The sequence below is a fragment of the Astatotilapia calliptera genome, chromosome 22 (genome assembly GCF_964374335.1).
Source record: "Astatotilapia calliptera chromosome 22, fAstCal68.1, whole genome shotgun sequence".
Taxonomy (NCBI): domain Eukaryota; kingdom Metazoa; phylum Chordata; class Actinopteri; order Cichliformes; family Cichlidae; genus Astatotilapia; species Astatotilapia calliptera.
In genome coordinates, this window is record NC_137442.1 from 36,501,458 (window position 1) to 36,520,839 (window position 19,382).

The following is a 19,382-nucleotide window of genomic DNA, read 5'->3' on the forward strand; positions in this document are numbered from 1 at the left end:
TCAGAGTCGCCTCCTTTGCAGATATAACAGCTGAACACAGCCGTGGCTTCTGGCTACAGCAGAAATCTAATCTTCTCCCATATCTGTAGCAGAAGTTCCCATAAACGTGGACCTTGTAGCTGCTTTGCTTTCACTCTTCTGTGCAGTTCATCCCAAACCAGCTCGATGGGGTTTAAGTCTGGAGACTGTGCTGGACCTCCATGTTTTCAAGCTCACCATCTTGTTCTTTGTTCCTGAGGTAGTTCTGGCACAGCTTGGATTTATGTTTGGGGTCTTTATCCTGCTGTATGATGAAGCCCTGACCAACTAGGTGCATACCAGAGGGTCCTGCATGGATGCTGTGGTAGCATACTGGCTTTGGCATTAATGGCTTGTCCTAAAATCAAACTGATATCAGTATCTCTCGCTCGCCCTGCTGTATTTGGATGCAAACATTGCAGCTTTTGACACTAACAGCACCAAAGCAGCATTTGTGATTTGAAATAATGCTCTCATGAGCACTAACTGACTGATAACATGCATAATACTGTAGATCAACTGTGTGATTTAGCACATCATCCCCATATCAGCATAAAGTCTGGAGAATAACTTGGTTAAACAACATTTTAGAAGGATATTAAAATGGTGCTTTACATGTTTTATGACACAAGTATTGTTTTCCCCAGAAAAACTAAAATCTAATTCTAGCACCTGTCCCCTCCTGAAACTGTAGGGTGCCATTTATTTTATCAAATACATTTGGGTCAATGATTACGTGCAAGATGAAATTATAAATGTTTTCACAGATTTTCTGTTATATTCTACCTTCAGATGGAAACTATGAGCAGGTTAGCATAAGGGAAATGTTTGTTGGTACAAATAAAGAAACATGTTTTAGGCATAACTCCAAAACTCTGACATGAAATGTAGCCAGTGGATATAATGTCTGACCTGTTGCTGAGATCAGTCAAATTCTAACAGCTATTTGAACACAAAATCAAATGACACAATTTCAGCTTGTAGTCGCCAATGGCGAGTACCTGCTTTTAACAAAGTCATTAACAAGTCAAATGGTGTCACAGCGTTAGTCAGGGTTTTGGATGATTTAGGCTACGTCCACACTAATACGTTTTCATTTGAAAACGCATCGTTTTCTGTCATATGCTGTGGGAGTGTCGGGTCGGGTGTGGTCCAGGTTCCTGTTGTCCGTCCCCTGGGGAGGAGTTGGCCAGCTCATCACCTGCTTCCAATTTCCGGGGCTCCATCTAGAGGGTTTTTAAGCCAGCACTGCCTGCCACTCCTCGCCAGTTCGTCCTGCTACCACCCGTGGTAAACTTGGCCTCCTCTGTGCTCAGACTCTGTATGCCTGGATCGTGGGTTGTTCTCCGTCTCCTGTATTCTCCAGATTCATCACCCGTCGTACTCACCAGCAGCGGTGGTTCTGTTTCCGTCCTGTTTTCCAGTCTGCCCAGAACCCTAGGGCCACACACTCATCTTCTCCTCAGCCTGCCCTCCAGCCCATACTTCAACTTCCCTGGACACCTTGGAACCTGGACCAGCCTCCCCACACTCTCAACCATCCCTGGAACGCTCCCACGGCAACCCCTTCCCCGCCTAATAGCCGGTGTCCACTAGTACCACTCACCTCTGCCCTTTACTTGTTTCCCATTCAGTAAAACCCTTCTCCTGTGTTTGCAGAAGTTCCCGCCTGTGTTCTCCCTGTGTTCTACGTCCGTTTCTCCGCCCTCAGGCCTCCCTCAGTTCCTGCAAATGATTTCTGTTAGACCCAGTCTTGTTTAAGTTCCTTTTCCTTTCAATAAATTGTACTTAGTTCGAGCAATTGAGTCTGCTCTTGAGTCCACTGCATCCTTGTTTGTGACAGTTTTCTCTCCGTGGCCTCCCGTCCACACTGAGACGGCGTTTTCGGTCAAGGAAAACACAGCGTTTTGAAAACGCTCTCCAAAGCAGAGACATTAGAAAACGCCACTTGCACGTTGCAGTGTGGACAGAGAACCTGGAGCTTTTTCGAAAACGATGATGCATTTGAGTCATGTGATGCAGTCATGTGACCAATTAAACAAAGATAGTGGAGGGCATTATACAGCTGTTGTTGTGTTTGACAGCCCTGTTAAAGATTAATCAGTCTGCACGGGCTCCAGAGAGCTTTTCTTCAAATTCTTTAATTCTCAATCGCTTTTGCAACTTTGTACTTTTGTGTTACTCGCAGCAACAACTCCACCTCATTGTGAGTCCATTTAAAAAACTCGCTGCTTTTCCTCCACATTTTGCCGACGTTTCAAAGAGCCGGAAAATAAATAAGTGGCAGACAGAAATGAGGCAGGTCGAATCTTCTTGCGTTTCTCGCATTTTCGGCCTTTTCAATGTGGACGCACAACTCTGTGAAAACCACTGAAAACGCTAGTGTTTTTGGACAAAAGCGCCATTTTCAAACGTATTCGTGTATACGTAGCCTTAATGAAGAAAGAATCCACAAACGTCAGCACAGATAGAGCACAGCAGGCTCAAAGTCTGAAGGCTTTATCTTCAACACCATCGTGCTGTGGACGTTTGTGTCATACTTCGTATTCTGTGAGATAATAAGTCAGAGTTTGGAATAATGGAGGCAAACTGCAGTTTAGTTGTATAGACAATTACAGAACTAACACGTCTTCGGCACCATGCGTCATTCATCATCTGTGTTCCTTCCTGATCTCAAAGCTGACAGGTTTGAATGAATTCTTGCCCTTTCTCATAGTCTGGCTGCACTGCTCTCCTGCATCGTTCGGTGTTGTTCAGTAACTACATGACAAATAGACAAATTGTCAATCTGTGTTGATGTTACAACTGAGTGATTTCTTACAAATGAAGCTCCCATTGTGAACACGTCTCCTGTTTGTTAACCGTCATAAAGAACCTTCTCCAGTGCTCAGGTAACAGATGCACATATGTGGTAGATTTAGCAGTAAAGTAATTACAGCCTTGTTGGGTAAAGCCATAAACTAATGGCCTCCATCAAACAGTGCTGCTGGCTGTATTGTTAAAATGCAAGTGGCTTTATTTATTGGTCTTTCCTCTGCCAGTCCCGAGCCTTTTCCTCTCTCCATCTTTTTGTCTCCTCCTGTGTGCTGTTTCTCTTTGCTTATCTGTCACATTGCTGAGGTGAGTCCTCTGTCTCCTGATTTATTCATGATACGACTTTTAATATCATTCACTATGACACCAGAGTCTGCATCTCAAATTAAAATCCTTCAGGCAGTGTGTGTGCCCTGTAGTGTACATTGTGTAGTTCGCAGTTTGTGTGTGTGTATTTGGGAGCAAAAAGAGAAAATCTATGAGAGCGCATGCTTAAATAATTTGGTGATTATATGAGGACATTACAGAACCGTAACATCAACCAGAAGAATGAATTATAAGTGTATACGAGGGCAATCCCAAAAGTAAGGTCTCCTATTTCTTTAGAAATACAAACCACCTTTTACTTTCTATAATATTTACGTCATTTTAAAGGTTGAAGAATTATTTATTTTTCTACATAATTGGTTGATACATTTTTGTCGGCGCTGTGGCAGTTTTAGCATGCCCGAGTCATACCAGCTCGCCGCCAGGTCTGTCAGGGAGCGTCGAACCTCGTCTTTCACCTCTTCGTCGGAGCAGAATCACCTTCTGACCGCTCTAAGCTCTCTGCCACACTTGCAAACGTTTTTACACCTACGTAATTGGCGTTGAATTTCAACCGGTTTAAGGCTTTTTGTGTTCAAAAATCGAAAAACTGCACAAGCCTCACACTTGCCAAGCCAGGATTGAGCATCCCAGTGAAGACGTGCACGCTTGTTTGGGAGAGCAGGAAGCACCAATCACATCAGTGTGGCCAACAGCCGCACGAACAGTTTCCCTCCGTCCCCACCCCACCTGGGATTGACCTCGTGTGTATATATATATATTCATCCTTTATTACATATGCGACTCATCACTGAAAATCTCTATGGTAATATGGCATCTCAACAATTAGCCAGGTGTAATTGAGTGAGGTGCATGATTGTCACCAGCAATTGCAGTGATGGAAAGCCATGCCATTCACGAGTGTGTGGGTGTCGACTACGAGCATGGCTCCATGTGTGTCTCCGTGTTTTAATGGGCGCTATAAGCTTTGATGGAACATTACCAGTTTGTTCATGAGTGTGTGTCAACATATGTGGGTGGAAAGGTGCGCTTCTGAAGAGCTTTCTCTGTGTGAACGCGTGGGCGGGATTTTGTATGTGTTTATCAGTATATTGGAGAATTTGTCAGAAGCAGCTGAAAGTGACAAAGAAGGGAAAAGCCACGTGATGACTTGAAGAAGTGTGCTTTTACACAGTCCGTGCTGCCTCCAACACTTCTGCCCTTTCTTAAATAGAGACATGCTAAGACTTTGCACTTGTAGTTGCTGTGTGCTTGCTGTCATCCTCGTGGAGCTCATTGCATACGCTGAGCGCTGCATACCAGTGATGTGGTTCACAAGTGTGGAACCATTTAGATAATATAAGAAGTCTTTAAAGACGCATATAGAGTAAATGGCAAACTGAGTGAAGGAGATCTATTATGCTTTTTGTTATTTTATATCATATATATTATAAATGTGTACACTCATTATAAACAAGGCTAGCTAGTTGTGTGTTCACACCACATCACAGAGGAATCTTTTGTTATGGGCCTGGGTTAGTGACCCAGTGTTTTTTGAGTTTTATACTTTTGGTTTTTGGTTTCTTCTCATGGTGTCAAGTTTTTTAGTGTTTCTTGAGTTCAGTTTTAGGGTTTGTTATGTGTCCCTGTGTTCTACGTTTCCTGTTTTATTGTGAAAGTCTGTGTCTTATGCCAGTTGTTCAGTTTGTATTTCCCCTGTCTCGTCTTGTCAATCAGAATAAGCTGTGCCTCCCTCCTGTGTGTCGTGTCCTCGTTCCCCTCTGTGTATTTATAGTGTGAGTTCCCTCGTGTTCGTTGCTGGTTCCTCTGTGTCGTCTCTCCTGTGTCTTCCTGCTTCCTCGTCTCCCTTCCGCAGCCGTGACATCTGCAAAAGTTTGCAGAACATTTTGTCCTGCGTTAGCTGCTTTGCACAGTCAGGAATGTAAACATTTAATATGAACAAAATAAGCTCAGATCTGATTCAATGGGCAAGACCAGAAGTGCTTGTTTCAGATGCTGAGTGAACTGAGGAGCAGTATCAGATAAAATAAATCATACGTTTCGAGTGGGGCTCCATGCTAAAAATATGCAACTAGAAAGAAGCATTAAATGTCTATTTTAAAGAAGAACCTGGTGATTATCAGCAATATTAACTGAACTGCAAATAATCAAAGATATGAGCAGTGATTCAGTTTTACATTCATACGTTCTTTATAATGCTACCCATCACCTCGGGGGTTACTGTGTTTTCTCAGCCAAATTCTGACATAGTTCAACAACTAAGTTAAACTAAGTAATGGTAGTAACTTCACTAGACGCAACTGCAATAAGTCCCTCAAGCTGCGACTAAGCTTAAGGAAGTGCTTCATTTAACAGCAGCTTAATGCTCCAGCAGCAATAGAGGTAACTTGTAGTAATGAGGACACTGGGAGTGTGAATGGTTGCCTGTTCTTCTGTGTTAGACCTGCAATAGACGGGTGACTTGTGCAGTGTGTACCCTGCCTTTAAACCAGTGGGACAGGCTCCCAGTAAACAGAAGAAAACTGATGGTAAGTCAGAGTTTCGGGAAATATCTGTCGTATCTTTTCATTCGTCAGCTTGTACAGCTAGCTTTAAAGTATGTCTCCCGTGCTTTGTACACTGTGCTTTCTAACACATTACTGTGGCATTTCCCTGCTACATGCATGTAGCTGTGTGTGCATACTGGTCTGTGATGTCTAAAGCAGGCTCTTTCTATTTGTTGTACAGTGTGTAAAGGTGGCTGGAGGTTTAAATATTACATAAGGTTCCCTCTTGCTGCACTGTTTTAAATAAAAAGTTCACACAGTCCCAGCTGTTCACCAAAGTTTATAACCTCTGTTTTGTTTTCTATCACAATGTATTTATTTTATGACACAGCAGTGTGTATGCTGAGCAGCTTAGCAAAGGAAAAGATGTTATCAAAGCAAAATGACACTAACTCTTATATACATATAATATATATATATATCATAATAATCTGACAATACTATAATATTGGCCATATTATATTTACATTACCACAGGCTTTAGTCTCATGAACAACATTAACTAATTGTTATTTACTAACTAATCTTAAATGACTGTTCAGCACAGAAATGAAGCCCAACAATCATGTTTTACAGTCCTGTGGTCTCAGCCTCAGATACTCAACTAATCACAGTGATGTCATGACGAAAATGAATGACCAACAAAACATTTTTCTCCTTCATTTCTGTCAAACAAAGCTGTATGTAACGTGTGTCGCGGTTAGTATCATGGTTGCTAGGCAACCTGAACAGTGCGACGAAGCGTATACCGTCCCATTTTACAAGCCTCTCACTTGCGCACTTCTCGTACGCACCGTACGTAGTACGCGTAGTGCGCGTTCTTCAAGCATGCAGACCCTGAATTGGGACACAGCCCAGGAAAGCTACAGAGGCACAGAAAGGCCCCAGGTGACCTCCTCATCGTGAAGCAGCAGTGCTAACCACAGCATGAGGCACCAGAGTACAAACCAGTCAGAAAGATGTTTTAAAATCACAGGCCAATGGTATCATAGAGACAAACAAACTAATCAGATTAAACAACAACTGAGCAGAAGTGGCTGCTGCTGTTTGTGGTGTTTAATTCCACAGCGTCTCAGATTTAACTTCAGACTTTCATACTAATACTCTGACACTGCATTTGTTGATTGTACCAATCATCATCCTGTCTCATACTGGCAACACAATGATTCTTACTATAATTTATTTGTCTCTTTGAGATTTTCCTGAAACATTAAAAGTATTTTCCTCTCTGCAAAAGTTGGTTCTGTTGGTACTCATGACCACGATTAGTGGTTGTTGATCAATGGTCATGAGGATTTGCATTTACTTCTTGGTTCTGTGCAAACAGCTGGTTTATTCTCCTGCCTTCGGTCTCTCTGGTGTATCTCTTCAAGTGGCTGGCCAAGGCCGTGAGTCGTTGCTTCCAAGTTTCCAAGGACTCAGGTATGGACAGCTTGCTGTACGCCTTTCTTCATCACAACAGTCTGCAGCTCCAGTGATTGGCTTATTTCCTCTGCACTGCCTTGATCTTGGCCTCTAGTCTTCTTCTCCATGTACTGCTCCATGTGGCCATTCATTTTGTAGCCAAGCATCTCAGTGATCACTGCTGCTTGGTATAGATCAGCTGATTAGTTGTGGTGATGGTTACAGTAGGTTGTAATCCTGCATTCACACCTTCTAGCAGACCTTCACAGGGTGCTTCATGTAGTCTTGTAATCGGCCACGGAGGTTCCAGGTTTGTAGCCCTGCCATGATCCTGTCTTTCAGGTCAGCTGCTCTCACACTCAACGCACCTTCAGTTGGACTTGGGTCCCAATCCTTAGTGGTTGTGATTTCCTCTCTGACCTGACTTCCTGCTTCCCCGTTGCCATACCTTTACTGTTTTACCTCATCAACATCCTGTTGTGATAGCAGTTCCTTGTTCTGAATGTTGGAATACTGAGCTATTAATTGCTTTGATGTTGGGTATCAAAGTTTCAATAGGACATCTAACCGCTGGGGTTACTTGCATAGTAGTGTTAAATGGTAAAATGGTGAAGAAGGAGTCAAGATGGTCGTTTTAAAGGTTTAAAAGGTTTATTTTCTGCTAGTGTTAAAGTTCTGGTTCAGACTGTAGGTTAACTTCAGGGAGAGCCAAGGCCAGCATAACAAACAAAACATCCCTGATATGACAATAACAGGAACTTACCTAACTCCGAAGAAAACAAAATATACAACCTATAACCATAACCTGCCTAACAACACAGAAACAGGAGAAAACAGGGGATCAAAACAAAAGGCAGCTGTCCCCTACAGGCAGTCTGAACACAGACACATAAAATGCACATACACATCACAAGCCATGTAAGTCTGCACAAGTATGGCAGTCAAAAATGGCTGGACGGCCCAGACACACAGCTGCATTACATAGGGCTCTGCTGCTTGGCAGTTAGGTGGAGTCAGTGAGCAGCATTCAATCAGAACAGAGGAGCTGGAGCCTGGACAGAACACAAGGGATTATTTAGCAAGAGGGAAACAGCCTCCTTCTTGGTAGTATTCAAAGAGTGCTTGTTCTCATCCATTTACGCCTTCTTGGTCCAGCCGCCCACATCTCACCTGTGTCCTGGTTCCTCAACACTTGACATGGACCTGATTAATCAAGCAGATATGGTTTCAGTTATCTCTTTCTCACTCATATCCAAAGTAGCTTTTGGGCTTCTAGCCTAGGGAACCTAACTCTGGATACAGATGCTCCCAAGGCATCTAAACATGCATACATCACTGTCAGACTCCACAACAAAGACTTTAACTGAACAAACACACACATCCACACATGTGCAATAACACTAAGTGCAATAATCTTTTCTGGCATCGTTGTATTTTTACTCAGTTGTATATAGCATTCGTATTCTATTTTTATCTTATTGTATATTTTTATTCTATTTTATTCTACTGTATATAGTATTTTATTTTATTCTATTCTGTACAGTTGTGTACTGTATTTATTCTTATTGTATTCTAATTTTTGCCTCATAACTTTTGCACTGTCCACTTCCTGCTGTGACAAAACAAATTTCCCACGTGTGGGACTAATAAAGGTTATCTTATCTTATCTTATCTTATACATGGAGGATGAAGATTGTAATAATGCCAATAGAAAGATAAAGGACATGGGACAGTTCTACAAACTCTTTTGAACAACTTTCAGCTGTGCATTACTTCCCCTAAAGCACTGTGAAGATTAGGAACGTCAATCAGATTTCAAATAGCACAGTGAGTGTACAATATCCTGTGTGCCACGCACAATACATATCATCTTAGCACTTGTTTAAAATCATTAATCACTATTGTTAAATGACAGTTTAAAAAGAGCACATCTAAACGGGCAATGAGTGACAAACAGGAACTGCTGTGTCGTCGGTCTTTTTCAGGCTCTCATGCACAAACAGAGAAATATGTATGTGTGTGGACTAAAAGGCATCCTGGTGGAATGAATTCAGAGGATCTCCACATTCTCTTGGCCTGCCTTTGGGTCATTATGTGTGCTACCACCTGGCCCTCCTCTTACCCATAAAGCTGCATTGCGTTGCATCAACAAATACCCGAAGGACAATAGCAAGGGATGACAAAGGATGAAGATGAAGAGGAGGGTGGGTGCATGCTGTGCCTCAGAGTGAGGGCATGGCCCAGCAGACTCAGCAGTGTCCCAGCGATGCGGGCTGGTTTTTGATGTTTCGAGCTTGGAGTGGGCTTGCTTTTTTAATGTTATGCAACTTTGAAGACGGAGTGTTTGAAGTTATGCATGAATTGCACTCATTTCCAGCTTCTTCCTGATTTGCTTTTGTTTTTTTCTACCATCTCCTTTTTTCCTTTGAGTTTTTTTTATTATTTTTTTTTCTGAGAAGCACAAGTTATGTGTTTGAAGTGAAGGAGGGTTTCAAGGGTACCCATTGTGCTCGTGGTCTTTCCACATATGCATGTTTTAATTACACTTAAGTGCTGCTGTGTTTTATACTGTCCTTCCTCTTGAAGCATCTACACTCGTTGATTCATTCAGAGCCTGCTCAAAGGTAGATTACAAGGGGAAAGTATCAAAGTGTCAAACTGGACTGGTATAAAGCAGCGGTCCCCAACCCCCGGGCCTCGGACCGGTACCGGTCCGTGAGTCGTTTGGTACCGGGCCACAAGAGTTGAGGCTCAGGTGTGAAATGTCTGGTTTTCAGGGTTTTTATCGGTTTTCAGCGTTATTTTGTTATCGTTTTTATCGTTAACTTGGTTTTCCTCGGTCTTTTCACGTGTGTTATGAATAAATTTTCTTTTTTTCGGTACCGGTACTAGTTTTATTTTGTTGTATTTATCCGCGACACCTTAAAGGCCGGTCCGTGAAAATATTGTCGGGCATAAACCGGTCCGTGGCGCAAAAAAGGTTGGAGACCGCTGGTATAAAGCACTCTACCTGAGCACCCAACACACAGAGCATCTTGGGGTTGGTATCTTGCCCAAGGATATTTGGCATGCAGACCGGAGCAGCAGGGATCAAATCACCAACCTTACTTGCTCTACCTTGTGAGCTACAGCAACCCCAGTGATTGGCTTATTCTTCAACTCATATTTGATTTTTTGTGAAAAATCCAATTAATTTTCAATATTTGACTTGATTTAACACATTACGTTTGCTGCAGTGACCTTAGTTGGTTTGACAAGACCAATTTCTCAAGGTGGGTGAGTTTTCTATTGGCAGATACATGTGTAATGTATGCAGCAAACTAGTGGAGCCAGTTTACTTCACTTTTATTATTTAAGGATTTATGAAGTATGTACAGTATGAGGGCTACTGCTAAGCTGTGGGGCCAAGTGGGGGCCTTGGAAGATATTGTAACCACAGGGGGAAACAAACAGTGCTTGCACAGTTTCACACATAAATCTGGAAGCTGTGGAACCTGATACAGCTTCCAGGTTAAATTGCATGTTTGACTGGAACAGTGGAAAATGACTTTCATTCCTGTTGGTTTGGTGAGTTTCATTGTATCAATGAATAGCAATGCTTGGGTAACACTACAGGGCGTTCAGGGTGCTACTTTAGGACTTCGAATTTTTTTTAATACTCTGCAAACACTCACTCTTAAATCCTTAACACAGTGAGACCACATTCCCTTAAAAAAACAAAAACACCTAATTTCCCACTCATGGATGTTACGTCATGGACCCTGGGTCTTGAACTTTGACAGTCTCTTCTATATTCTGAGTTTTATATTTTCTCATAGCAGCATTTGCTGCTTGGTTTCATTATATTTATATTATAATGTCACATCTACTTCTGTGTTTGTGTTTTATTCCTTGAGTCTGTGTTTATTTCCACCTCCCATGTCTGACAGCCTTCGTGTCTCTGCTTCTCTTTGTGATTTGTGTCAAGTTGGTCATGCTTCCCCTGTGCTGCTGTTGCACTTCCTGTTTTATTTTGGTGGGTGATGTTCTCTGTCTTGAGTCAGTTTACTTTTCCCAAGACTCATTATTAACTATCCCCACCTGTGTTCCCACTGGTACCCACACCCTCATTGTCCTGTGTTTTGTCCCAGTCTCCCCTTGTCCGTTGTTGAGTTGGCCCTCATGGTTGTGTTTCTTTGTTCTGCATTCAGTCTTCTATGTTTTGGATTCTGTGCTCTACATATTATTTGTTTTTCTCTGTATTGTTAATTACCTGCATTCAAGCTTTGTTTCGAATTCACTCCTGGTTTCTGATCCCGGTCCACATCCTGCCTTCCACACTGCCGAACACTGACGTGTAATAACTGCAGTGAGTTTCCTTTCTCTGGCCACAGATCAGGTGGTTGTTGTCGTCCACCTGCTTCAGTCATAAATGACTGAATGTAAATGTGTCGTTGCATATTTAGTTCAACACGTAAGTAGATACTGCCTGATATGGAGCTACAGTGCTGTGAAAACATATTTGCCCCATTTCCTCCTTTCTTATCACTTTTCTTGGTTCAGATCAAACCAGTGTTAATGTCAAAGATGACCTTAGCCAATCAGAGGTGGCTTTACTGGTGTGTTTCAGATCATCATCCTGCTCCATAGCCCAGGTGTGCTTGAGCTCCAGAGATCAAACTAAAGACCAAACATCGTCCTTATCATATCATTAGAATTCAAGGTCTCAGTTACAGATTAACCAGTATTTACAAACTGGACTTTGTATTTACTCTGATATTAAAATAAAATGTAGCTAATGACCTGAAACATGTAAGAATAACAAAGTAACAAAAGACTAACCAAAGCAAATCAGGCAAAAACCAGGAGAAGTGAGATCACTAAATAACAGCACACTCATTTTTTATAAATCCTTATATGTCACCTTAAATGGGGCCATTGATATATGCAAAAATGTCGTGGATTACAGTTATTTGTATCAAATCCATGTAAACAGTATCAACATGTATCTGATCTCTTCGCATCAGAAGAAACTCATCTAAAGTTTGAAGGAGTGCAGTAAACCAGTGTTTCAGCTTTGTATTGGATCTATTCTCATTCGACTCCAGGGTTTTTTTTTTTAAATGCTTCTAATAAACAACAGAGAGCTGCTCGGCACCATCTATCCCTTCTCTCTGCTCCTTGTCAAAAAAGACAAATGATGTGAATACTTCCTTTTAAGAATGCTGCAGCCCATTTTGGTTCCTTCCGCTGGAGCAATAGTACTGTTCAATATTTAGGATCAGGCTTTGACAGCATGGAGGAGGAACCATTATCCCATTGTCTTGTGAAGTTGCACAGAGTGGTTTGGATCTCTGTGATGTGCACTTTTAATGAGGCCCATTAAATGAAGTGGCAGCTCCTCACAAGGAAAAGTTGGTTGGTGTTTAATAGTTTCACCGCAAGCTTACATAAACTCCTTTAATTCGGTGCTCGGGCACTCTTTCTGGGCAGCGCCGGGAGAAGGTTCCCTTGCTTTGCCGTGAGGCACGCAACAGCAATTAGCCATCCTCTGGAGTCTTAATTAGGGAGCCACTTCGACCTGAAGATGAGTGCGTGAGAGGACCACACGTCGGTCAACAGCCAAACAAAAATAGATGGAAAAATAGAGCTTCCAATTAATTACAGACTCCAAATGAGCATCCAAGTAGTCGTGGGCCTTAAAGGCAAGAGGAAAAAAGTCAGCCAGGGCTGGTTTGACTCGAGCGATGGAAGGCTGCCACCAATTTACAGGCGTGCTTTTACATATATTGAAGAACGCTCATCCGCCAGCTTGCAGCACCTGGGGGCTCGCAGATCTGAATGATCTGAGCATGTGCGTTAATATGTTCTGTAATTAGCTTATAACTGACTGAGAGGCGATTGTCTTCACCAGCTTATCCCTCATTTGGTTAATTGGCATTCAGTGCATGCGTGTTTGCTTGCATGTGTGTGTAGCAGGTTATACCTGCTTTTGTTCTCCCTCTCTGCCTCACTGTGAAGCAGGTAACGCTGCTGTGACTATGGTGATGAGAACAGCAGAGACAAAAGACAATTGCCATGGTGACGATGTACAATATTTAGCACTCGACGGTAAAGATGATAAGGTAACACGTGAATGTTGAAGACTTAGAATTAGTATTATGACTGCGATCAGCATTAAGGTGCAGCAGTGACATCAGTCACAGGCTGGGTGATGAGTGCGATGGTGGCGATGAGTGCTGCGGTGCAGGTTGTGACAGCTCCGAGGCCCGAAGCCCACAGCACGGCTCCGTATCAGATTACTGCTGGTCTGCAGGCAGAGGACAGAAGCGTCTCGTTAACTTTAATGAGATGAAGCCCTGCTCTTTGTCTGGGGAGTTCACTTTCTATATTCGAGTGTGTGTGAGGAAATGCACTAGAGTTGTTCTGCCTCCACCACAGTAACCTCAAAAGCAGACACAGAATCACGAGTAGGATGAGAATGCCAATTATGATCAGCAGCCATTTGTATTTCTTTGATTCCTCGTGTGCTCACTTCTGCATTAACCATGTTTGTGCTATATATGATTCATGATTGGCTTATTTGCAAATGAGCAATACTCCTGCTTCAACAGACCCTGACAGCTGACATTATACAAATAGTATTTTGCCTCTGTATGAACGACTGCATGTGTGTGCGCCTGTAAAATGAATATATCTTTGCGTAGGTCTGTTTGTGTGCTGGTAAAAGCGCGTGGCTGGGCGCCGCGCCAGCCTCTAAGTGACAGCACCCCCTCTCATTGGCGCATCTTTGTCTCAGAGACTAATGGCACAGAGAGAATCAATTACCGCCATAACATTGGTGATATGCCAGAGCTGCTGGGCGGCGGAGGAGAGAATGAGCCATTCCCATGCACCCTCTGTCTTCACCCACCTCCCATCCGCCTTTTCTTTCTCCTTTTCGTCCTCTCGTGTCAGCCAATGGCTGATTTGAATCTTTGACTTGTCCCCTCTCTTCCCATCGTCAGGCCTTTGTGGAGCACCGCAAAGAGATGGTACCCATTCCAGACACTCCCCAGAAGCCACAGTCACACCCCGTCATCAGAGAAGCTCAGGATCCTGGTGCTGAGGTAGAAAACATAGTTCTGCTCCACCAGTCACCGTGGCGATACTTTATTATTTGTAGTGTCTTCTGTTGCTCTTCCACGACACCACTGCGCTCATACTGGATGGTTAAAATAACCGACTGGACCTGTTGCTGCTGATCCCTGCATCCTTCTTCCAGCCCTCAGTGAATTTACATAACAATGAGCATATCGCTGTAAGTCCATGAACACACATCCAGAAGACTCAGCAGCCCATGTCTCAAGGCTGAGTGCAGCTTTGCTCCCTATCAGACTTTAAATGCTGCTGCTGGAAGAAAAAAATACAATAATATTAGAAACTGAGGACACAGCTCAATATATAATATTAGGATAAAACTTTTTAATTTCAGAGGTGTGTTTGTTTTGTGTATTTGAACATGTGTGTATAATAGATGGAAATAGTTTAGTTGCCACGCTGAGCAGCCGGTGTGTTTGTGGTGTGGACCCAAAAGCAGACACAGGAGTGAAAACTAAAGTGTGACAAAAAGTGAGCCGCTTACTTAGGCTGCTGGTGAAAAAGAAATCAAGCTGAGGCAAAACTACACCAAAACCTAAACTGGGATAAGCTTTGGTTCATCTGGTTTATTTCAAGAAGCCAACAGTGAACTGTGTTACTGGGTTGTAGAACAGTTACATTAAACTTCATCAGGTCTAATTTAATCCCGTACAGTTAGTTCATTGGTGACCACAGGAGGTTTAGTGCTGCCCTGTCTGCCCCTGTCCACACCCGAGTGGGTGAGTGGGTACAGCTGGAGGAAGAACTATTTGAGCTCCTGCTGAAGTTTTCTCACTTACAAAGAAATGAAGGGACTCTGATGTTTATGACAGGTCTGTATAAATCAGCCTGCATGTCATTGAGTCATATTATGATGCCCTACAAGCCAGCCAGAATTCTGGCTCCAACACATTTGTTGTGTGCCCATGTGACACACAGATTACAACCGATCAATCAATTACAGTCACTCAACTTACGTATGTAAAAGCCTATACAGAATTAATTTGTCCTGTTCCAGCCTCTCCACCAACACCAAACTCTGATGTACAATCTCAGAAATGTTGTTATGGCAGCAGCACACATACTGGCCTGTGTGTACGTTATTATTGAAAGTCTTCATAAAGCTTTGAGTTGTCACAACTAGCACAGACATAAAGTTTTATCTTGGCTAAAAAGTCACTGACGTACACTTTGACTGTGACTGATGGTTACAGTCTGTTTGCTGGTAAAACTGGTTTAAGTGAAAATTTTGTAGCTCTTTGTGACGATTGCTAACAAAAGGAAGACAGTCTGCGCTCGTTGCTGTCACTGGGTGCAGTCAGCTACAAAGAAGCCTTCTCCTGTCTTTGTGATGTCTTACACACTTTCAGTGACTGAATTCATTCTCTCAGGGGAACTAAACTGGGATTGGCTCTCCTCTCCATCTGATTACATTGAGGAACTGTGTGATTCATCAGCTCTCACACAATGTACTAGTGCTCAACTCAGTGGATCCAAGTCAGTCTATGTTCTTATCCTTCTTAAAAATGCACTAATTTGTAATTATGTCAGCTATTATTTTGCTGTTGCCTTTAAACCTTGTAATAAAAAGAAGAATGGACGTTTCTTTGGCCGCTCTGTTGCATGAGCACTAAAATACATGTAAGTTTACAGTAACCTTCCCCAAAGGAAAGTTGCTGTGCTGGTGCTGCGTGAACACACTCACTGACAGTAGAAGGCCGTCATAGCTGTAAACAAAGTACAAATCCAAGTCACACCATTACTGGACTCAACTGAAATGAAGAGCAATGGTAATATTGTTGGAAAGCTTGATGAACATTTCTATATTGTGGGTCTGTTGTTGATAGACACCGCAGAGTCATCAGAAAACTTCTGCGGTGGTTGGATGCATCAGCAGGGATGATGAGACAGAGTACCGGGCTGTGGTCGACTCCTTTGTCACGTGGTGTGAGCAGAATCATCTGCAGCTCAACGTGGCAAAGACCAAGGAACTGATCGTGGACTTCAGGAAGACCAGGAAACACTTGACCCCTGTTTCAATCCAGGGGGTCAGTGTTGACATTGTGGAGGACTATAAATACCTTGGAGTACACATTGACAATAAACTGGACTGGGCTAAAAACACCACAGCACTTTACAGGAAGGGCCAGAGTCGTCTCTATTTTTTGAGGCGACTGAGGTCCTTCAACATCTGCCAGAAAATGCTGAGGATTTTCTATGAGTCTGTTGTGGCCAGTGCGATCCTCTATGCTGTTGCATGCTGGGGGAGCAGGCTGAGGGTCGCAGATGCCAACAGACTTAATAAACTGATCCGTAAGGCCAGCAATGTTGTGGGGATGGAGCTGGACTCCCTCAAGGTGGTGTCGGAGAGGCGGATGCTGTCCAAGATAAAGACAATGTTGGATAACACCTCCCACCCACTCCATGACATGTTGGTCAGTCACAGGAGCTCGTTCAGTGAGAGACTGAGATTACCGAAAAGCACCACTGAACGACACAGGAAATCATTCCTGCCTGTGGCCATCTCCCTGTACAACGCATCCACTTAACACACTGTTTGCTGCTACAACTACACATGTTTCTTTTCCAAATATTTATTTATAAGTGACTTATGTATGTATGTATGTATATATATGTATATATTGTACTATTCTTAGTTAGCGTATTGTCTGTCTTGTCTTAATGTTGGTTTAAAATGGAGCACTGTAACAAAAAATAATTTCCCCCAGGGATCAATAAAGTATTCTGATTCTGATTCTGATAGAAAGGAAACAGCGTCTCAGAGGAAACTTCTGCTGTGCTGTTGTTAGCCATCGCTGTGTGTGTGTGTTTGTGAGAATCACCACACCGATGCCATCCCTAACCCTTTAAAACCTGAAGTAACTGCCAGAAATCTTTATTTTTTTTATAATGGTGTTTGTTGAACCTTTACACAAAATATATAAAAATGTATCAAATTTTAATTTGTATCACATTTGCTACATTAGCCATGTTTTTGCAATTTAGTCATTAAAAATGGGTTGATCTGATATCCTCGTGTTGGTGTTGTTCCCAGATCATCATACTAAATGTTGTTCCAGGATCAACATTGCAAGTGACCAATCAGAATGTTGTGACGTCATACTTTTGCGACTTCGGGAAAAAGCGGCGTAAAACAAAAAACTGTTCTAAAGCTGCGTGAAACCGCCTCTGTCCGCCGATCAACGGACCCTGACCCTAACCCTAACTGTAACCCTTTAATAAACAGCAAGCAGAATTGATATTGTCCTTGCAACATTGGAATTTCATAAATGCATGAATGGCAAAAGAATAACGTCACAACAATGTGATTGGTCACTTGCAATGTTGAACCTGGAACAACATTTTCATGATGGTCTGGGAACAACACCAACACGACGATATCAGATCATCCTTAAAAATGTGTCATGCAATTAATTTCATTTTTTGAGGGTAAAAAAGTCACCTGATGATGTAGAAGTCTGAGACAAAAGCATCAAATACAATACGCTGGGCTAAAGTCTGCAGAGCTGATCGGTCCATCCCTCCGTGTCCTCCTCTTCCTCCCCACAGCTGCCCAAATCTCCCTCTTTCCAACATGTTTCCGGCTCTTGTTGACACAGAGACGCTTTGTCCCGATATCCAAACGTTCTACCTCTGGAATCTTAAGTAAATCTCCAATTAAAGCAACTCCATGCTGACAATAACTTGAGCTACACCAGTAAACAATTTAATTTTCAATTTAGGCCTCGCTGTTATTTCCATTTTGTCTTTTTTTAATAGAACAATAGGATGAACATGCTTACAGTCTGGACTGGTCCTGTAATAAAGATTGATTGATTCCATTGTCTAAACCAGGCTGTGGAGGAGCTCTCATCTTAATGCTAACAAAATCAAATTTGCCCTTTTGCTCCGTCTCATGTGTGATATAATCTTTGTATTCACACCTTAGGAGGGACAAACTGTGCTACAAATATGTGACATCTGAATGGACTCTTTCAAGTGCATGCTGAATATCCAGTGCATAAATGTTAAGGGACTGCATGCATAGTCCAGAAGAGAACTCGAGGAACCTGATTTTGTATTGTACTACAATATTTTATTTATACAGCACCAAATCCCAAAGCACTTTATATTGTAATTCGGTCAGTTTACACCTGGAGATGTCAAATATTTGAAGTACAGAACTCTTCACCACATCTTTTCATACCAGCTTTGTTAAAAATAAATCAGAGGTGCCTGCAGTGATTGTAGTTAGAGTACATAAAGGATCTTAACAAGCTGACTATCACATTTAAAGGGTAGCAGAAAGCGAGCAGCACATTCTCTTAAGCCCAGCCTTCAATAAGCGAACATCGCCTCAGCCCTGATCTCGCATGCAGAGGTTTTTTTCCAAATTATCCATCAAATGGAATCAGGCTGCTGCAGTTTTTCACAGCTTCAAACAGACTCCTGGAAGAGGGTTACACTAAGAGAAAGAGAGGTGGGCCGGAGCGTATGACAAACTCATCTGCAGCGTAGAGGAGAAGCAGAGCGTCTGTGGTAGGAAAACTAAAAGACATGTCTGTCTTCTGCTGTTACAATAAATAGCTTTTATATAGTCGGGTAAAAAAAAAAAGCTTTGAAAGCTGTCTGGTCTAGACGTGGTAAACGGGCGACATTTGAAGTGTTGCCAAATAAAAGATGAGCTGTTACTCAAAAGCCCCTTCACTTCCTTTATCTCCTTCAGTCTCTTTCCCCTCTGAAGTTTGAACCATTCGTTTCTGACGGCACCTGTTTGAAAGAGGACAAGCAAAAAGTTAGAATCACAGTGGAACAAATACTCTTTTATGAGGTTGTATCCATTATACAGTTCTGCTCGACCAGATTATTAATAAGTCCAGTGGGAAGAAGTGACGGGGTCACACTGGTCTGCTCTGTATATGGGAGAATTTAAAACAATGTCTTTAATCTTTTCTGTAAAACAACTTGCCCTCTCTGGCTTTACCAGGCACAATCGTTTGTTTGGGAATCCTATAAACTCTCTATAAGCTTCTGTTCCTGTTTCTTTTCACATGTATTTCTATTCTATTTGATTAGCAGCAAGAAAAGAGACGTGAGACTGATTAGAAGAAGGAAAAAAGAAAAAGGGAGGAAAAAGTACAACAAGCCTCGTCTGTAACAAAACACGTTCAGAGA